The sequence below is a fragment of the Mustela erminea genome, chromosome 7, assembly GCF_009829155.1.
Source record: "Mustela erminea isolate mMusErm1 chromosome 7, mMusErm1.Pri, whole genome shotgun sequence".
Taxonomy (NCBI): Eukaryota; Metazoa; Chordata; class Mammalia; order Carnivora; family Mustelidae; genus Mustela; species Mustela erminea.
The window spans coordinates 76,940,585-76,961,558 of NC_045620.1; positions in this window are offsets into that span (position 1 = coordinate 76,940,585).

A 20,974-nucleotide genomic window follows, 5' to 3' on the forward strand; every position below is an offset into this window, starting at 1 on the left:
GATTTTCCATTTCTTCCTGGTTCCGTGTTGGGAGATTATATGTATTGAGGAATTTATCCATTTCTTCTAATTTATCCAGTATGGACATAATAGTTTTTCATAGAATTCTCTTATACTCCTTTGTATGTCTGTGGTATTAGTTCTTACTTCTTTCTCATTTCTGATTTTATTTAATTATTTACTTCTCTTTTTTTCTTGATGACACTCTGTTTAGACAGGAATGTTTTTTCTGTAGCAAAAAGGATATAGTGGGAGAGCAGTTTTACTTTGCTTTGGGGAAATGTCTTCCTAGTAACATATTCTACCCATAAAAGACAGCTTTCTGTATCTTGCAGTTCACATGATATTTTCCCTAAGTGAATAATGGCACATACTTGCTGTGGTAGAGAGTTTTTTGCAAGTAACACATTGTTTATTGGTATTTTTCTTGTAGAAAAATGCATCTTTTTAAATCCTGTATGGGTAAGAGATTGTGTTTTTGGATATAATAGTGTCAGTTTAATTTTATCCATGCTGTTTAATCTGTATAATAATATAATAATAATGTTTAATAATTGTACACCTATCTAGGTTCAAATTACAGATTGTAGTGGGAAGATGAGATACCCAGATGCTCCTTACAGAAAAGACTTCTTGTCCCAGTAGGTATGAGCGCTAGCAGCTCCTGCTAAAGCTGCCTCAGCTACAGGGAACGATCTTGTTCATGTCATTGTAAGAGCAGGTCACAATCAATAACAGAGTCAGAAGCACAAAGGCTTGATGATTTTGGCCCATGCAGGACATTTCTGATGGACCATTTAGCTCCACAGGTCCCTGTGGAGTTGACTGAAACCATGGGGCCTGGACTTTACCCCTGGCCCTAGTAATCATCCTGCATAACTCTACCTGAGATTCTGCTTCCCTGGAGAATCATCCAACTTGTAATATAGAGATCAGAGAGCTCAGGGAAAATAGTAGAAAAAAGAATCCTATTGTGGAACATACAAACAGATATTTAAAATTATTTTTCCCCTTTGTTTTATTTATATATATGAAATATATATATATACAAATATAATATACCTATATATATTTGTATGGAATTATTCTAAAAATCATGTTACTATTTTTAAGTTACCTTAAATATTTTTTAAAGCTTGCTTAAAACTGTATATAAACATATATATTTATAATTTATAGATATAATTGTATATATAACACTATACGTAAGCGTTTTATGGGATCAATAGAATTCTAGAGTTTTGTCTGATTTTTAGAATAATTCCAATATATAGCTGTGCTAGTATTTATTTATGCCATATTGTTTGACATTAGCTTTTCTTTCCTTCAGTTTTCTCTTATTATAAATCATGTTTCAGTAAGCATTCTCTTTGTAAATTTTGTGCATGAGAGTTCCTCTTTTACTCCTCCTATGACATTTCTGATTATTACATAATTGAATTGTTTTATAGTTTGGAAAGTAAAATAATTAAATACATCTTTATTTGCAGTTAGAGAAGTTGCATTTTGTAATATAAGCTATTCCAGGAAAATGTAAATAAAGAATGAAAACCAGAGCCTGATAAAATTCAACTGAATGGACTGGGTTTTATGGATTATAGTCAGTATTAAATTAATCACGAGCTTCTTAACCAGTCCCTTTATTTTCGGAAAAGTATTGAATCTTATAAACTGGATCTCTCTTGCCTTCACTTAGTTGTATTCCATTTTTTAAAAGATATTAATGCATGTCAGAAACAAGAAAACTTTTAGGGCAACCTATTTTTCAAATTGTTAAATCTGCCCTGTAAAAATTTTCTACAGCTTATAACTGGCTGCACTAGTTTTTCTTATCATCTACAATACTGCCACTTAGAACCAAATTTAATGATGCCAATCAGTTTTTCTGGATGATTTATAATGCCTGGGATTGCTGGTTATCTAATGCTTGTTAGAGATATATATTGTTAGCCTCAGTATCTTCTAACCAAAGAAAACATCAAATTGGTAACAGTTATGTAGTATTGCTTTTTTTTGTTATTATTATTGCACCTAAGTTGCTGATGGAAAAGTCCAGGTAACTTAATAGCTAAGTCTATAAATATATGTGGATCATGAAGGGAAAGGTTCTTCCAACAGGTTCAGAAAAGGTAAGTCTCCAAAGGAATCTCTCACTCAAATATCCCTGTTTATTTCTTAATTATTTCATTTTTTATATACTATTTGTTGTATGTTCATTCAAACTGGAATAAAATTTAGAAATATTTTGCCAATAAGCATTATACATCTTTGCTTCATTGAAAGCAATTTTATATCATTAATACTGAATTATATCAGACATTAGTAAAGTAGTTGTTAATGCTTTCTTATTTCTAAAATTTTCTCTCTTTTTTTAAGATTTTAATTATTTGAGAGAGAGAGAGAGAGCACTAATTGGGGAAGCAGCAGAGGGAACAGACTCCTGATTAGCAGCTTAACTGACTGAGCTACCCAGGTGGCCCTATTTTTAAAATTTTCTTAAAACAACCTTCCGACCTCCTCGGCGATTTTGCATTTAAGCTACAATCAGTTGGCCAAATATCCAGAGAAGAGTCTCTATTATTGATTATCAACTAAAGGCCCGTGTGTTCAAGAAGACTCATAATCTTACACACCTGAGAGGTAAGAATTTTCGACTTTTCCTCAAGAAATGTTGATATATTCATGACCTTAGGGGGAAAATGCCAATTTCTCACCATTAATATGATGTTTCTTTTTTTAATAACTTTTATTTTTTTAGAGCAGTTTTACTGCTTTTTTTATACCCTTTTTATACATTTTTTAAATACCTTTTAATTTTTTAGAGCAGTTTTAGGTATACAGCAAAATTGAATGGAAGGTAAAGAAGATGTGGTATATATACACAATGGAATACTATGCAGCCATCAAAATTGAATGGAAGGTATAAAATTTCCCACATACATCTTGTCCTCCTCACACATGCATAACCTCTTTCATTATCAAAAGCTGCCACACATAATGATACTAATATTTGTTGTGATGGACTACATTGACATATCATCACCTGAAGTCCATAGTTTAGATTTGGGTTCACTCTTGGTGTTGTACATTCCATGGGTTTTGAAAAATGTGTAATAACGTGTATCTACTATTGTATTATCACACAGAATAGTTTTACTTCCCTAGAAATTCTCCATGATCTACTCATTTGTCCATTCCTTTCCACTAATTCCTGGATATCACTAATATCTTCAATGTCTCCATCATTTTGCCTTTGCCAGAATGTCATATAGTTGGAAATGTGCAGTATGTAATCTTTTCAGATTGACTTCTTTTACTTAGTAATATTCATGCAAGTTTTCTCCATTTTTTTTCATGGCTTGATAATACATGTATTTTTAGCACTGAATAATATTCCATTATCTGGTTATATCAGTTTGTCCCTTCACCTACTGACGGACATGACGGTTGCTTCCAAGTTTAGGCAATTATGAAAAAAACTGTTATAAACATCTATGTGTAGTTTTTGTGGAGGCATAAGTTTTTTAGCTCATTTGGATAAATGCCAAGGAATGTGAGTCCCAGATCTTATGGTTAAGAGTATGTTTAGTTTTGTAAGAAACTGTCAAACTGGGACACCTGGGTGGTTCAGTCAGTTAAGCATCTGCCTTTGGCTCAGGTCATGATCCCTGGGTCCTGGGATCAAGTGCCACATTGGGCTTCTTGCTCAACCAGAGACCATTTTCCCTCTGCCTGCTGCTCCCCCTGCTTGTATTCTCTCTCTCTTGTGCTCTCTGACAAATAAATAAATAAATATTTTTTAAAATATTTTATTTATTTATTTGACAGAGATCACAAGTAAGCATAGAGAGAGGAGGAAGCAGGCTCCCTGCTGAGCAGAGAGCCTGATGTGGGGCTCAATCCGAGGACCCTGGGATCATGACCTGAGCTGCAGGCAGAGGCTTTAACCCATTGAGCCACTCAGATGCCCATAAATAAATAAATTTAAAAAAAAAAAGAAAAGAAAAAGAAACTGTCAATATGTCTTTCAAAATGACCATACCATTTGCATTCCCAACCAATAAGGAGCCAGAGTTCCTATCAGTCAACACCCTGATTAGGATTCTGTGTTGTCAGTGTTCTGGATTTTGGCCATTCTAGTAAGTGTGTAGTGGTATCTCATTGTTTTATTTTGGAATTCTCTATTGACATATGATATTGAATGTCTCTCTCTCTTTTTAAGATTTTATTTATTTGTCAGAGAAAGAGAGAAAGTACAAGTAGGGAGAGTGGCAGGCACAGCAGGCAGAGCAGGCAGAACAGGCAGGAGAAGCAGACTCCTTGCTGACCAAGTAGCCCGACACGGGACTTGATCCCAGGATCCTGGAATCATGACCTGAGCTGAAGACAGACGCTTAACTCACTGAGCCACCCAGGTGGTCCCTTGAATGTCTTCTCTTATGCTTCTATGCCAGCGGTATATCTTCTTTAATGGTATCTGTTTGGGACTTGTTTTTTAACTGAGATTTTTTCTTATTGTTAAGTTTGAAGAGTTCTTTACAATTTTGGAGAGCAATCCTTTACCAGATGTATTTTTTGCAAATGTTTACTCCCTGTCCATGGCTTCTATTTTCTTTCTTTTGACATTGTCATTAATTTTAATAAAATTAAAAGTTCAATTTAGCAATTATTCATAGATTATGCTTTTGATGTTGTATTAAATCACCAAACCTAGTATCATCTAGATTTTCTCCTACAGGCTTTAGGATTTTTATAGATGTTTACCAATTTAAGGAAATTCCCTTCTTTTCCTAGTTTGCCAGCAGGTTTCATCATGGATAGGTGTTGGAGTCTGTCAAATAATTTTTCTGCATTTATTGATACGATCATATGATTTTCCTACATTAGTCTGTTGATGTAGTCAATTATATTGAGTGGTTTTTAAGTGTTAGATCAGACTTACATAACTACAATAAATGTCGCTTAATTGAAAGGGTATTTTTAATTAATTTATTTAATTTGTTGAACCTGACTTGCTAATATTTCATTGAGAATATTTGTTTCTGTACTTAGTTGGTCTGTAATGTTCTTTTATTGTAATTTCTGTCTGGTTTTGGTATTAGGATAATTCTTGCCTCATGAAATGAATTAAACTTGTTCTTCCTGCTTTTAATTTCAGAAAGGTCTTGCAGAGAATTGATATCATTTCTTTGTTAAATCTTTGATAGAATTCACCAGTGAAATCATCTGGCCTGATTCTTTCTGGAAAGTTATTAATTTTTTTTTATTTAGTTGGTTTAATAGATAAGGGCTTATACAGATTATCCATTTCTCTTTGTGTGAGCTTTGATCACCTGTATCTTTCAAGGAATTAGTACTTTTCATCTAAGTTATCAAATTTGTGGGCGTAGAATTGTTCATGGCATATCATTATTATCTTTTTAATGTATATGACAACAGTAGTGATGATGGTGTCTCCTTCATGTCTGATATTATTAATTTATATACACTTTCTTTTTCTTGTTTATCCTTGGTAGATGTTTGTTAATTTTAATTTATCTTTTCAAAGAATATGCTACTGGTTTTGCTGATTTTCTCTCTTTTTCTGTTTCCCATTTTATTAATTTCTCCTTTAATTGTTATTTATTTTTTTCTGCTTGATTTAGGCTTAAATTACTCACTTCTCTAATTTCCTAAGTAGAAGCTCAGGTTATTGATCTTACTCCTTTCTTCTTTTCTAAAAGATGCTCTTAACTACTATAACTTTCCCTCTAACTACTACTTTCACTGAGTCCCCAACATTTGCTATTTGTGGATTCCTTCCTCCATTTTTCCTGACATTGGTGTAATTCATTTCACTTTAACAATAACATTTATACTATTATTACTTTAAGCAAACAGCTAACATTTAGATTAGTTAAGAATAAGAAAATGGAATATTTCATTTTACCTTCATTTTCTTTCTACAGCACTTGTCCTTTGTAAACATCTGTTTTTGATCAATACCATTTTCCTTCTCTTTGAAGAACTTCTTTTAACATTTCTTGCAAACTAGGTTTGATGATAAATTCTCCCAATTTTTGATTTTCCAAGAAAGTCTATTTCTATATCACCTTTGAAGGATAAATTCACTGTATATATATTTTTCCTTGATGTCTTTCTTTTCTCAACACTTTAAATATTTTATGTCACTCTCTTCTTGCCTATGTGGTTTCTGATGAGCAGCCTGCGGTAGATTTCCTCTTTGTTCCTTGATGTATCTGAGTTTCCTAGGGCTGCTATAACAAATTGCCATACTCCAAGTTGCTTAAAAAAACAGAATTTTTTTTCTCTTATACTGTGGAGGCTAAAAAGTCTGAAACCAAGACATCAGTAGGCTTGATTCTTTCTGAAAACTCGAGGATAGAAACAGTCCCATGCCCGTCTTCTAGCCTCTGGTGATTGCCAGCAATCTTTGAAATCCCTTGACTTATAGGCGTTCACTCCAATTTCTGTCTCCATCCATGGGGTTCTTTCTTCTGTGTGTTTGTGCCCCAATTTTTCTATTCTTATAAAGATATCAGTCATTGAATTAGGTCTCATTCTAATCCAGTATGACTTCATTTTAACTTGATACATCTGCAAGAACCCTAATGCCAGATAAGGTCACATTAATAGGTACCAGGAGTTAAGACTTCAAAAAATCTTCTGGGGGACACAATGCAACTCACAATAGGAAAAATTTCCCCCCTTTGGCTTTATCAAAAATGTTCTTTTTAGTTTTGTTATGACATTACCAGGTATCAATTTTTGTTCTTTATATTTTTTTTGTATCTTACTTGGTATTTTCTAAGCCTTCTGGACTTATTATGGTCATGTCTAATTTTGGTAAGTTCTCGGCCATTATTTCTTCAAATATTTCTTCTGCTCTGTTCTCTTTATTTTCTTTCTATTTTCCAATTATGTGTATGCCTTTAAATTCTCTCAAAATCCTTGTTTGTTTTGCTCTCTCCCCCCCCCCCCCATTTTCTTTGTATATGTTTGGAAAGTTTCTGTTGACCTAGTCTACTCTTTAGTCTCTAGAAATTCATTAAAATTACCATTTAAAGTTCCTATTAGTTTACAGCTTCAGTTACTTTGGCTTCAGACAAGTGGATCTCACCACTGACTGTTAATTTATCTGTCTCTTCAGATACTATGGTTTTGGGCAGTTCTCCCCATGACCTCCTTCCTCTAATGGGTCTCAGAAAAGTCATTGATATTTATTTTGTTAGGTGTTTTCTTGTTTTAAAGATGGCAATATGACTTCTAAGGTCTTTACATAGTGGGGTTAAAACTAGATGTCTCTGCTGCCCCCCCCCATAAAAATATATTTTATTATTTCATTGGATCTCTTTGAATGCTGAGTATTTTAACTAAGTAAAATTATTATCTCATTCTTATAACAACTCAATATCAGTGGAAATGTGTACTTTACATATTTATCTTATTTTTCCTCCTCTTGGTTCTTCCTTTCCTCTAAGTATACTTTTAGGTCTGTATGTATTTATCAGCTTCAGTCAAACTCTTCAGATTGTTCAAGTTTTCAAACTTAAAGTTCATTCTCTCTTTCTCTCTCTCATAAATAAATAAATTGTTTTCTAAAAAGGGGAGGTATTCCCTCATTCAATTCTCCCATGCAGAAGTATATACCCCAAACCAGGAGAAAATTACATCATAAACACAAGATGCTATAGCCAAACCATTTAAATAAGAAGCATGAAAGGAATACTTACTAGCATAATGACTAACCAACATTTTGAAATTTTAACTAAAACAATATGAAAGTAAAATAAGGTGATCATTATAAAAGTTATTAATGTAAAAAGATTATTCCATTAAAAAAATAATTACCTCTCAGTAGAAGTTGACTATATAATTATACAATCTCTTAAGAGTTAGTAAAAGTTGATAAAATTTAACAGAGAAATTGGTGTCAGGTGGAAATAAGATAAATACACAAAAGTCAATAGTTTTACTTATATTTTTTTCCTCTACTTAAAATAACCAACTGAAAATTGAAAAATTAGTTTATTCACAATAAGAATAACGAATATTTAAGCATAAAATAAAAAAGATAGATCTAAAAGTACTAAATACTAAAACCTATGCAACTTTTTTAAAGAAAATGAGGACTTAAACAAGTAGAAGAACACAATATATTCCTACAAAGGAAGAATCAATATAATCAAAATACTATTAATTTCTAAATTAATAATACAATTAACAATCACAATTAAAATCCAAATAACTGGGACACCATCAGTTAGGCCTCTAACTCTTCATTTCAGCTCTGGTAGTGGTTTCAGGGTTGTGAGATCCAGCCTTCCTTGGGCTCCATGCTCTGTGAGGAGTCTGCTTCTCTTCCTCTCCTTCTCATCTTCCTCTCCCCTCACTCCCCTCCTAGGAGTACTCTCTGTCTCTCTCAAATAAATAAATAAACCTTTAAAAAAAAAAATAGGGCGCCTTGGTGGCTCAGTGGGTTAAAGCCTCTGCCTTCGGCTCAGGTCATGATCCTAGGGTCCTGGGATTGAGCCCTGCAACTGGCTCTCTGCTCAGCAGAGAGCCTGCTTCCCCCCACTCTCTCTCTCTGCCTGCCTCTCTTCCTACTTGTGATCTCTCTGTCAAATAAATAAATAAAATCTTTAAAAATAAATAAATAGATAGATAGATAAATAAATAAAATCCAAACAAATGCCTGTATTTAGCAATATGAAATGGTTTAAAGTGCATCAAAAGTAGTATAGATAAAAATAAAGAAAATGTTAAAAATGAAGAATAATGAAGACTGGTCTTAGAAGATATTAAAGCTTAAATTAAGGCCAGTGTAATCAAAAGTGTGGCTCAGTGACTGATCTAGTCTTTGTTCATTGCCTAGGGGAAAAAATGGGCAAGATGTAACTCATCTATGCTAATCTAATATGAACATAAGTGGTATTTAAACTTATAAAATATTCATTTAATAAATGATATTATAACAGTCAGCTATCCTATTGATAGAATAAAAAGTTGTATCATTAAAAATTTAAAATAAAAAACAATTAAATATAACTTCTTTTTTAAACTAGAAACACTCGGGACTATGAAGTCAGTGATAGACATATTGCATTACCAACCCCTCACAAAAGTGTACAGAACAGATGCTGTAGTAAACATAAAACTGAAACTGACAAAATATTTGCCATATATATGAAATCTTAAAAATTGATAAAAAATACAATGAAAAAAAGGACAAAATATATGAAAAGACAATTATCACAAAAGCAAATACACATATGAAAGGATGTTCAACTATATGAGTCAGGGAAATGTAAATTAAATCTATAATTACATTTGGAAAATCACTAGATTGTCAACTGCATTAATGCTGAGTGCTGAAAAAATGTATCATATACATTTCTGTCCTGAACTAAGATTGTTGTTTTCTGGAAAAGACAAGAAAAAATACTTTTTTATGGTTTATGTTTATATAGCAGAAGAAAAGACACTGCTAATTTCTAAATCAAATTGTCCTGTCACTTATTTGATTTTTGTGACTTCAGTCAAACCAAGACATCCCTTTAATCTTTAGTGAAGAAAATGGCTAAAATAAGAAGCTCAATCCAAGGACTCTTAATAATAAGAGTAAAGAGTTGGCAAACCATCTCTGCAAGATATGATGTACAAAATGGATCTTGACAGCTTATAAAACAATAACCTGGAAATTCATTACCTAAAACTTTGTTGAATACTGACAGTATTGTTTAATCCAGAATTATAACTCTAGAAATTACAATTTAATTTTAATGGCATAAGGCTGAAAGGTTAATGGGTTTAGCTTTAACTGTGATGGAAATCCATATTTTTCTAATATAAATAATCAACAAAACCTAGCATTTTGTATGTTTTGAAATATACAGTGTAGAGCTCTAGTTAGCTTATATGCACACTGTCTAAAGATGATGAATAGAAAGTGTTTTATGTTCTGTGAAACCTTAGTGAGCACAGAATTGAGTGAGCAGTGCAACTGAGAGTCTTATCTAAGTCCCTTCTCTGTCTCCAGGGAGACACAGGGAAGTTGAATTAACTGACTTAAGTAAAATAAAATATAGCAATTTCAATATATCCTAAAGGAATGAGGACAGTAAGGATCAAGGAACTTGCCATCTACTGGGAAAGTGAAAATAAAAATAGGAAAAAAAAATAAGTGAGGGCTACAAGATGATGCATACAACAAGTATAAAAAAAAAAAATCCTCAAGGTTATAAATGAGTGGGTGCTGGACAAATGGTAGAAACTTGTTTTTTTTTTTAATATTTGTTTTAAGATTTTATCCATGTATTTAGAGAGAAAGCATGTATATGTGAGCACAGCCAAGAGAGAGGGTGTAGGGGAAGAGAGTGAATCCCCTGCAGACTGTGTTGAGCTGGAGCCAAGGAGGGGGGCTAGATGTGGTGCTGACTCCATGATCCCAAGATCATGACCTGAGTGGAAACCAAGACTCTGACACCCAATGGATTGAACCATGCAGGTACCCTTTGAGTGGCAGAAAGTTTTAATGATCCCTGCCACATGATAGTCATACAGTTAAGCAAACCCCTCCCCCTTCTTTCCTGCCTTCTTTCCTGCCTTCTCAGCTTGTTCACTTTGAGGAAGAAAGCCACCATTCTGAAGCAGTCCATGTGGCAAAGAATTTATGGCCACTTACAGCCAACAACTAGAAAAGACCTGAATTCTCTCCATCATTCCACCCACAAAGAATGCAACATGGACAACAACCAATCCTGAGTTAGCTTGGAAGAGGAATTTGACCCGGTTGAACCTAAGATGAGTGTCGACCTGGCTGAGAAGTTGATTACAGAATGGTGAGAGACTCTGAAGCAGAGGACCCAGGTAGGTAAGCCAGGCTTGGATTCCTGACCTACAGAACTATAAAACAAGAAATGTGTGCTGTTTAAGTCACTGAGATTGGTAGTAATGCAGTATATGTTATATGTTATGCTATATGTTATATGTTGTTATATAGTATATGTTATGCAGCAGTAAATCAGTAATACAGTATATGTTATTAGTTAAATGTAAGAGGAAGTATTGTGACATATAATTTAAGAAAACTTCCTGAAGAAATCAAGTGAGTTAAACCATAAAGGGGGAAATCATATTAGTTGTTGTTCAAGTAAACTTAGCACATTCTTTTTTTTTTTTTCTTCAAGTTTTATTTAACTTCTAGTTAGTTTACATATATGGTGAAATTGGTTTCAGGTATAGAGTTTAGTGATTAATCACTTACATATAAATACCCAGTGCTCATCATAAGTGCCTTCCTTAATGCCTATCCCTCATTTAGCCCATAGCCCACCTATCTTCTTCCATCAACCCTCAGTTTGTTCTCTATAGTTAAGAGTCTTTTACGGTTTGCTTCCCTTTCTCTTTTTTCCCCCTTCCCCTATGTTCATCTGTTTCGTTCCTTAAATTACACATATGAGTGAAATCATATGGTATTTGTCTTTCTCTGACTGGCTTATTTCAAACTTAGCACATTCTTTAAATTTCAAGGACCAGCTGAAAATAAAATTAGGAAGAGTTAAAAGAAGGTATGCACTGGGGTGCCTGGGTGGCTCAGTCAGTTAAGTGGACTCTTGATTTCAACTCGGGTCATGATGTCAGGGTCTTGGGATCCAGCCCTGGGTTCTGCCCAGCAGGGAGTCTGCTTATCTCCCTTCCTCTGCTCCTCTCCCTGCCTTCTCTTTCTCTCTTTTATTCTCTCTCTAATAAACAAAATCTATTTTAAAAAAAAAAAGGTAAGCATTAATCATAATGAAATGGGACTGAAAGAAAGAAGATCAGTTGCTAGTGAAAAGACAGAAGAATCATCAGAAAGATTTTTAAGAAATAGGAAGGGATAGGAAAAAAGGAAGTGGGGATGGAGGAGAAGAGGAGAGAGAAAAAGTGGGAAGAGAACATTTTGATGTGAATATATTAGCTTCTATATGTGTGGATTTATAATATTTTGTAATTTAGCCATTAAATAGGTATCTGGGTTATTATAGATGGTAGGCAGTTAGTTTATTTGAAATTAAGTGTCATTAAACAGGATGTCCCAAGTGTATGTGTGCATGTGTTTGTGTGTGTGTGTGTGTGTGTGAGTTTCACAATGCTATAGTAGTTATGAAAATGTTAGGGATATTTTACTCCAGAAATCTTGAAAGTTTGAGGAGGAACTCAGAATTATTTGTGGGTCCTCTACATTCTTTTTCACTATCTTGTGTGAAAGACATGCATATAAACTCATTTTGTGATTAATGTAAAGCACTATGCTCTATTTTCAGACACTGAAAGATGGTTTCCATGTTGGTTAATTGTGGTAACAAAGGCAAAGGAGTCAGCTATCTATACACTGGAATAGTGAGACACCAGAAAACCCAGACTCTGAGGATACAAAGATATGCAGTTTCTTGATTAAAGTTATAAACATCTATGTTAATTCCTCTATGTTCTCCTGCTCAGGTTTTTCTATGCTGCTACAAAGGTAACAGAAAGATAATTTCTAGTTGGTCAATAACATCTACTCTAAATGGCTGGTGCTAGAAAGATCCATGAATCTTACTAATCTACCTAATTTTGTTAAGTCAGTATATTCCAACTGTATTTCAAGCAACAGTGACTTTTGCCAGCCTTAGGTTTATTGTGTCTTCAGTTACCAGCACAGTTGTTGAATCAGGGATGTCCACACTAGGCAAAAGGTAAGAATCACTTGAAGTTGTTACTAATTCCAAGCCTTTTGTCCAGATATTCTGATTCCAAAAATTTATCTGGATACCCAGAATTCATACATTAGATAATATTTATAATTAGAAAAATTTACGCAACAATTAGGGAAATGACTGGAAGGAAGAACTATGGAAGTAGTCATCAGAAAAATGCATGCATCATTTGGCTAAATCTTAGAAATCCAGGAAATTACAAGTAAGTAAGAGTTGAAAGCAATCTACACATTTAATGCAATCCCTATCAAAATACCAACAACATTTTTCACAGAGCTAGAACAAAGAATCCTAAAATTTGCATGGAACCACAAAGGACCCCAAATACTCAAAGCAATGTTGAAAAATAAAAGCAAAGCTGGAGGCATCACAACTTCGGACTTAAATTTATGTGACAAAGCTGTAGTGATCAAGACAGTATGGTACTGGCACAAAAACAGACACACAGATCAGTGGAACAAAATAGAAAACCCAGAAATGGACCCACAACTATGTGGTCAACTAACATTCAATAAACCAGGAAGAATATCCCATGTGAAGAGGACATTCTCTTCAACAAATGGTGTTGGGAAAACAGGAGAGCTACATGCAAAAGAATGAAAATGAAGAGAATGTCCTCTTATACCATATACAAAAATAAATTCAAAATGGATGAAAGAACTAAATGTAAGACAGGAAAGTTAAAATCTTAGAGGAGAATACAAGCAGTAACCTCTTTGACATAGGCTATAGCAACTTCTTATTAGGTATTTCTCCCAAGGCAAAGGAAACAAAAACAAAAATCAACTACTGGGACTTCATCAAAATAACAAGCTTCTGTACAGCAAAGGAAATACAAAACTAAAAAGCACTTATGGAATGGGAGAAGATACTGCAGATGACATATCTAATTAAATGTTAGTATCTAGAATATATGAAGAACTTATAAAACTCAACACCCAAAAAATAAATAATCCAGTTAAAAAGTGGGCAGAAGATATGAATAGACATTTTTCTAAAGAAGACCTAAAGGTGGGAAACATACACATGAAAAGATGGTTAACATCACTCTTCATCAGGGAAAAACAAATCAGAGTTACAGTGTGATATCACCTCACACCTATCACAATGGCTAAAGTTAACACAGGAAACAACAGATGTTGGTGAGGATGTGGAGAAAGGTGAACCCTCTTACACTGTTGGTGGTAATGCAAGCTGGTGCAACCACTCTGGAAAATGGTATGGAGTTTGCTTGAAAAGTTAAAACTAGAACTACCCTATTACCTAGCAATTACACTACTAGGTATTTACCCAAAAGATACAAAAATGCTGGCTCAAAGGGATACATACACCCTGATATTTATAGCAGCATTATAAATAATAGCCAAATTATGGAAAAAATCCAATGTCCATCAACTGATGAATGGATGATGAAGGTGTAGTATACAATGAAATATTACCCAGCCATAAAAAAAAATGAAATCTTGCCATTTGCAACCATGTGGATGGAGCTAGGGAGTATTGTGCTAAACGAAATGAGTCAGTCAGAGAAAGACAAATACCATATGATTACATTCATATGTGGAATTTAATAAATAAAACAAATGAACACAGGAGGGGAAAAAAATAGAGGCAAACCAGAAAGCAGAGAAAAAGCCAAGGATTGCTGAAGGGGAGGAGAGCAGGAAGATAAGCTAAATGGGTGATGGGTGTTAAGGAGGGCACTGGTTGTGATGAGCACTGCATGTTGTATGTAAGTGATGAATCACTAAATTCTACTCCTGAAAAACATATTACACTGTATGTTAATTAACTGGAATTTAAATAAAAACTTGAAAAAAGATTAGTAAAAGTTGGAGTCTCTGAGGAATTTTTTGATGACTAGAAACAGAAATAAACTAATAAACAAAGGGTGAGCCAGATTGAAGACCAAAATATCACTTTCATTTTGGGGAGAGGCCAACAAAGAGCATGCAACCACATGGCCTGATAGCTGGGCACTGAATGAGGGCAATACACAGTGGGAAGAGCCACCTCGATTGACGTAATACAACTAGGGCTTCTTCCAAGTGAAAGGTGGATCTGAATATGTCCATATCATTCCCAGTTTGTTCTCCTCAAATTTACAAATCAGTCCATCTCCCCAAAGACAAACTGGGGAAAGGGTCAGGAAGACCATCAATAGCTGTAGAAGCAATCCTTCCTGGCATTATCATAAGATAGTTCTATTTTTAACCCTTTGAACAACCTTCATACTGTTTTCCAGAGTGGCTGTGCCGGTTTGCATTCCCACCAGGAAAAGGGAAAAATAATGTTCTCTTAAAAGTAAACATATGGAAACTAGTCAATATCCCTATTTAGATCATTAAATTATTTCCTTGAGATTTTTTTTAATCATGATTTCTTCAGCTCCTACGCTTCTTTCACTAATTATGAAATTCTAAAATTTCAACCAGCCATAAAGACATAATCACACATACAAAGTGAACATAACCTGTTAATTAAGATAAAATTAAGTGACTAGACTAATATCCCTATTATTATCTCAATTATCTAGTCTGACACTGTGTAATATTGCATTTTACACTGTATTATTATGTATGAAAGACAGAGGTCAAGGAGTCTTTAATGAGTGAATCAGATTCAGCATGTCAAAGATAGAAGGGAATTTATAAATTATCTTAGTCTATGGAAGAAGCACTATGCAGACTTTGTTGAGGAAACAAAGAGGAGGAAATTATTTACCACCTACAACTCACTGGAGCACTGGGAATATATAGGCAATATAGAGTAGCTCTCTGATAAGGCTTCCGCGTGGACGGTGGTGGTGGTTGAACAACAGGAGAACCTGAAGCAAGGTATTGAGGACAGATTCCTGTTGTATTTATGACACTCAGGAATGACTATTTCATCTTGGAGGCTAGTGGCCTTCAAACTTGTTTTTCATGAACACTTATTTGTAACTTTTGAGAATATAACTACTTAAGTTTACATCCTCAAGTTTATAGGTTTAGATATCAAGTTACATATAAGAATATTGTCAAATTATTTAATTGTTTTTAGAAAAGTTTGAATTTTGGATTTTCTGGTTTCTCAGTGTACACCAGTTTATAGACAGGAAATTAAAATTAGGAAGGTTGATGGAGACTAATAGGCTAGTAACAATGGCCAGTTTGTAGACAATAAATTATTTGATTGTCATAATATAAACCCTTTGTCAAGAGAACATTCAATTATAGCCATTATCTTCCACTTAGGAGTATATAATACATTTTTGAGATATTATCATTATAAATGTTTAAATACTAACAGGTATTTAAATGAATAAGCTATCTAAAATACATACTATAAGAATAGTAACTTTCACTCCATAATAATGAATAAATTATTTGTTTCTGTCCCTTCGGATTCTTTGTTAAACCTCATATGTGATGAATTATAATAATTATTTATAGTGACACACTCTTACTTTTGTCTATGCATAATACACTTTTATTTAGTTAATTGCTTAAAATACTGTAACAAGCACCTCCAAACATACCAACTAAAATATAGTTCTTTTCTATGAGTTCTGCCACTGAGTAGCTTAAGCTTATCATCTAAATGGAAACCTGAATAAGGTTGCTGACTGCTGCCAGAATAATTATCATTCTTTAGAAAATAATTTTCTTTACATTTTTAGACTGATAACACTTTCTTAAAAACTGAACTACTCATTGGGGCGCCTGGATGGCTCAGTTGGTTAAGCATCCAACTCTTGATTTCAGCTGAGGTCATGATCTCTGGGTTGTGAGATCAAGCCTGCATCAGTCTCCTTGTTGGACATGGAGCCTGCTTATGATTCTCTCTCTCCTTCTGCCTCGGCCCCTCCTCCCTGTTCGTGTGTGTGTGTGTGTGTGTGTGTGTGTGTGGTCTCTCCCTCTCCCTCTCTCTCTCTAAAATAAAAACCAAGAAACAACTAAACTACTCACCTACTGAGAAGGGAGTTGGGGGAAATTGGAAGCGGAGGTGAACCATGAGAGACTATGGACTCTGTTTTTTTTAATTAATTTATTTATTTTCAGAAAAACAGTATTCATTATTTTTTCACCACACCCAGTGTTCCATGCAATCCATGCCCTCTATAATACCCATCACCTGATACCCCAACCTCCCATGCCCCCACCTCTTCAAACCCCTCAGATTGTTTTTCAGAGTCCATAGTCTCTCATGATTCACCTCTCCTTCCAATTTACCCCAACTTCCTTTTCCTTTCTAACACCCCTTGTCCTCTATGATATTTGTTATGCTCCATAAATAAGTGAAACCATATGATAATTGACTCTCTCTGCTTGACTTATTTCACTCAGCATAATCTCTTCCAGTTCCGTCCATGTTGCTACAAAAGTTGGGTATTCATCCTTTCTGATGGACGCATAATACTCCATAGTGTATATGGACCACATCTTCCTTATCCATTCGTCCATTGAAGGGCATCTTGGTTCTTTCCATAGTTTGGCGACCGTGGCCATTGCTGCTATAAACATTGGGGTACAGATGGCCCTTCTTTTCCCTACATCTGTATCTTTGGGGTAAATACCCAGGAGTGCAATGGCAGGGTCATAGGGAAGTTCTATTTTTAATTTCTTGAGGAATCTCCACACTGTTCTCCAAAGAGGCTGCACCAACTTGCATGCCCACCAAACAGTGGAAAGATGGTTCCCCTTTCTCTACATCCTCTCCAACACATGCTTTTTCCTGTTTTGTTAATTATTGCCGTTATAACTGTGGTAAGCTGGTATCTCAATGTGGTTTTATTTTGAATCTCCCTGATGGCTAGTGATGATGAACATTTTTTCATGTGTCTGATAGCCATTTGTATGTCTTGATTGGAGAAGTGTCTGTTCACATCTTCTTCCCATTTTTTGATATGTTTGCCTGTTTCATGTGTGTTGAGCTTGAGGAGTTCCTTATGGATCCTGGATATCAACCTTTTGTCTGTACTGTCATTTGCAAATATCTTCTCCTATTCCATGGGTTGCCTCTTTGTTTTTTTTTTTTTTTTGACTGTTTCCTTTGCTGTGCCGAAGCTTTGATTTTGATGAAAGTCCAAAAGTTATTTTCGCTTTTGTTTCCTTTGCCTTTGGAGACATATCTTGGAAGAAGTTGCCATGGCTGATACCAAAGAGATTACTGCCTATGTTCTCCTCTAGGAGTCTGATGGATTCCTGTCTCACGTTGAGGTCTTTTATCCATTTTGAGTTGATCTTTGTGTACGGTGTAAGAGAATGGTCGAGTTTCATTCTTCTACATATAGCTGTCCAGTTTTCCCAGCACCATTTATTGAAGAGACTGTCTTTTTTCCACTGTATATTTTTTCCTGTTTTGTTGAAGATTATTTGACCATAGAGTTGAGGTCCATATCTGGGCTCTCTACTCTGTTCCACTGGTCTATGTGTCTGTTTTTATGCCAGTACCATGCTGTCTTGGTGATCACAGCTTTATAATAAAGTTTGAAATCAGGTAGCGTGATGCCCCCAGCTTTATTTTTGTTTTTCAACATTTCCTTAGCAATTCGGGGTCTCTTATTATTCCATATAAATTTTTGGATTATTTGCTCCAGCTCTTTGAAGAATACTGATGGAATTTTGATCGGAATAGCATTAAAAGTATAGATTGCTCTAGGCAGTATAGACATTTTAACAATGTTTATTCTTCCAATCCAAGAGCATGGAATGGTCTTCCATCTTTTTGTGTCTTCTTCAATTTCTTTCATGAGTGTTCTGTAATTCCTCGAGTACCCTTGTTTTTTTTTTTCCCCTACCCTTATAACATGAAGTCTGTGTCAGCCAACTCTGTGACCTAACAGAGAATGATCCTAACTAGTAGAAAGTTAACTTGTAAAAGAAGGTGAGGGAAATAGAAATCAAATGCTTATTTTGACATTTAGTGGTAACTGCTATTTCAATGTTTAAATTGTATATGTAGCAGATAATATTTCAATGCGTATAAAAAGATTTTTCAAAGATTTCTAAGTGTTTATTTTGGTACACTTTAGTAATCAGTTCTCTTTCTCGGTCAAAAAATGTATCTTTTAGGTTTAACCAGTACTTAGGAGAGATATATACTAACTGCATAGACAAAGTATGGAGGAGGAACCAATTTGGCCTTTGTAAAGGAGTTGTAAACAATTAGTATAATATTCAAATTGGTTGAAAACAATGAGAATAAAACCAAAAGAAACAAATGTACAAAATCCCAGGGGAATTAAAAAAAAAAAAACACATGATACATTTGGGGAATTTTGAGAATTTCAGTAAAGCTTTTTGATATGTCTCTGCTAGAAATGCTATTTGCTGACTTCATTGACCCTTCTAACTGACTGGTAGAATGAGTTTGACAGCTACTGCAGGAACAAACCCTGGAGGCAAATATCTCCTAAAGATGGATATCACACAGTATAGAGTATCAACTGCGCCTGCTGCCCCTTTTAGGGCTAATTCAAATGATCTAAGTAAGACCAGCAACAGAATAATGAATATCCAAAATACTGTTAAATTCAACAGTCTTTTCCAACCCGCTGTTACATCTGAACTGCATATTAAAGAAAATTTTCAGGGCCTGGATTTGAGTTCACCATCCTTATGACCTGATAGGTTAGCCTATTGTTACTGTTTCATGGATGCTAGTAGAAGACATGAGATTCCCAGATAAGAGGTAAAGGACTTTATTCCTCATAGCAGCATGAGCACCATGGTTGCATTGGGTCTCCTTTCCCACTAGTCCAATGGAGCCAATGCAGAGAACCCTGATATATGCTACACATACAGTGAGGTGCATTACAGGAGAAAAATACTGAGCACAAAGAATTTACAAACTTAAAGCAAGCAGTAAGCAAGCCTGCTAGTTCTCCTAAAGGATGACATCACCTCATACCTCAGGGTTGCTTGCTATCAACACAACCCTCAAAAAATGGCCCAGGTAAAATGCTGTCAAAGCCTTGCATTCTTGGTATACCTATTAAGACTTACAGGACTATGAAAGATAGTGGAGCACCGTCTGTTAAGAAAACCATAGGTGAAATTGTTGAAATAAGTCCCCACCTACAAAATCACCCCCTATAAGACTCTCCTATTTTCAATTCATTTATTCAGTTGGGGGAAATAAAACTTCTCTGGATTCTTAGTTTTATGTAAAAAAAAATAATCGTATGAGGACATGGAAATATTTTTCTCTTCACATACCATGAGAATTAGATCTGGGGCTATTTGTTTAGTAAATGGTTCTGATCTCAAAAGGATAATAAACTTCTCCCATTTCCCTCAAGAAAGCCAGTGATTACAGCCTAAAGTAGGTGCCTAGGTTAAGCTACAGGATGGCAAGAAGACTGGAGCATTATCACCCCAGGTACTAACATTTTAGAAGTAATAAAGCCCCTGACACACGGGACTGTCCAGCTTTTAGACGGATTTTTATTTACATACTGAAAGATTAGAGGCCTTTTTGAAGAGCCTGTCAGGAAGGGAGGGAGAACTGTCGCCTTCTCCTTCATAAGCCAAGAAAAAGCCTTTTAGTTTGTCTCTCACCTAAGGAGTTGTGGGCTAGTCAAGTAGGAAAAAAATATCTATCAGCTTTCATCCTGTTGCCTGAAGATAGGGAAAGAGGAGTCAATGCATTTACTATTTACCGTTATGCAATAGTAAACCTGTCTCTAACCCAGAATATTTCCTGTGAGGATTCAGGATAAAATTAGTAAAGATGAATATTAAGAGCCAACATTAGACAGTTTCCAGCAAATATTCATTGAACATCTATTATGTTCTATGCCCAGTTTTAAGGCCAAAGATAGAGTAGAGCAAAAAGAAGCATATTCCCTAACATATGGGATTTATAGGGTAGTCAAAAGACATCCACTGAGCAAAAACTTCACAGTAAATGTACTATTATATATCCTTACAAGGTCTTGAAAAATATATATAAATCAGGTTTTTAGAAAGGAGGTTGGGGAAAATCCAATTTTAATTGGTATAAGATAAGGCTTCTCTTAAAAATTACTTCACACAGGGGCACCTGGTTGGCTCAGTGTGTTCAGCCGCTGCCTTCGGCTCAGGTCATGATCTCAGGGTCCTGGGATAGAGTCCCACATTGGGCTCTCTGCTCAGCGGGGAGCCTGCTTCCCTTTCTCTCTCTCTGCCTGCCTCTCTGCCTACTTGTGATCTCTCTCCATCAAATAAATAAATAAAATCTAAAAAAAAATTACTTCACAGTACTTAATG